This window comes from Cebus imitator, unplaced genomic scaffold (assembly GCF_001604975.1).
Source record: "Cebus imitator isolate Cc_AM_T3 unplaced genomic scaffold, Cebus_imitator-1.0 Scaffold99, whole genome shotgun sequence".
Classification (NCBI taxonomy): domain Eukaryota; kingdom Metazoa; phylum Chordata; class Mammalia; order Primates; family Cebidae; genus Cebus; species Cebus imitator.
In genome coordinates, this window is record NW_016107414.1 from 5615165 (window position 1) to 5616987 (window position 1823).

The 1823-nt window shown below is 43.2% G+C and overlaps 1 non-coding gene across 1 annotated transcript; it reads right to left on the reverse strand.

The window, feature by feature from the left end:
- Positions 1-1379: 1379 nt before the first annotated feature.
- On the reverse strand, positions 1380-1480 carry LOC119472417. Its single transcript, XR_005201571.1, has one exon. It is a non-coding gene; the product is annotated as a small nucleolar RNA U13 (small nucleolar RNA).
- Positions 1481-1823: the final 343 nt, after the last annotated feature.

Genomic DNA, 1823 nt, shown 5'->3' on the forward strand with positions numbered 1-1823 from the left:
AAAAAAAAAAAAAAAAAAAAAAAAAAAGCTTCATGGTGTCTCTGGGCGAGGTGGCTCACACCTGTAATCCCAACACTCTGGGAGGCTGGGGAGGAAAGATTGCTTGAGGCCAGGAGTTCCAGACCAGCCTTGCCAACATGGCAAAACCCCGTCTCTACTAAAAATATAAAAATTAGCTGGTGTTAATCACAGGTCACACCTGTGATTCCAGCTACTTGGGAGGCTGAGGGAGGAGAATTGCTTTAACCCGGTGGGCGGAGGTTGCAGTGAGTTGAGATTGTGCCACTGCAGTCCAGCCCGGGTGACAGAGTAAGACTCTGTCTCAAAAAAATAATAATAATAAATAATAAAAGCTTCATAAATACATAATTCAACTGGAATTGATTTTTGTGCAAGCTGTGAGGCAGGCATCCTACTTTATTTGTTTGCAGATATGGTGGGGGGAACCCAAAGGGTTTGTATTTTTTCTATTCTCTCAACAATCAGAAGACTTCTGTGACCAAACATATGGTTTTTCCCCTACACACCAAGCAAACCATAAATTCTTCAGCTGACACCAGCAGGTGCCCTCTATTCGAATTCAGTTCTCACACTCTCAACCTAGAGATGGAGTCAGGTCCCACAGGTTGAGGACTCAGTCCCCAAGACTGCCTTTGCTCCCCCAACGCCCCCCTTTGGAGAACAGTTGCATGCCCCAGGCTGTTTTTCTTGTGCCTCTGATCAACCAGCTATGAATTAGGGTTCCCAGGACCTCCTCCTTAGGTTCAGTTAATTTGCTAGAGTGGCCCACAGAACTCAGGGAAACACTTACTTATAGTTGCTAGTTTATTATAAAGTATATTACAAAGGACATCTATGAACACTAGATGAAGAGATGCATAGGGTGAGATATGGGGGAAGTGGGTGAAGCTTCCAGGTCCTCCCCAAGCTCCTCTCCAGTGTGTCACCCTTCAGGAACCTCCATGTGTTCAGCTGTCCACAAGCTCATATAAACCCTGTCCTTTTGGGTTTTTATGGAGGCTTCACTACATAGGCATGATTGATTAAACCACTGGTCATTGGTGATCAACTTAGCCTTCAGCCCCTCTCCCCTCCCTGGAGGTTGAGGGGTGGAGCCGAAAATCCCACTCCTCTAATCCTGCCTTGGTCTTTCCAGTGACCAGCCCCCTTCTGAAGCCACCTAGGGGCTGCCAGCCATCAGTCAACTCATTAGCACACAAATATATTACTTTGGAGATCCTAAGGATTTTAGGAGTTGTATGCCAGGAAATGGGAAGAAGACCAAATATGTATCTCACATTATCACATACCATACTTTTCCAGCACCATTGAAGTTTACCTTCCTCACTGCTCTGAAGTTCTTTGTTATTTTTTTCTCACATTGGGCTGGTAACAAGCAGACCTTACAAGGTTTGAGGGAGGCACATCCTACACACGAGTGTGAAAACCCAGTCATCACGCTGATGAACTGCAAACAGATCTGACTTTGTTATTCAACAAATGTCCATTTGCTCATGGTTCTGCTTCTGGTTTCTGTATTCTGTCAGATCTTTGCACCAGTACCTCTCCGTCTTCATTGCATAGTTTCATGAGAAATCTTTATATTTGCTAGAGCAAGTCATCTCCCTATTCCATCTTTCCATATTCAAGTATGTGTGTGGATTTCTCTTGGCATTTTGTTTATATATAAATTTTAAATATGGCTCATCAATTTCTGAAAACACTTGTAGTTTTGCTTGGGGCTACACTGAGTCTGTAGGTTAATTTGAGGAGAACTGACATCTTTCCAACATTACAACTTTCTTTTTTTTTTTTTTTTTTTT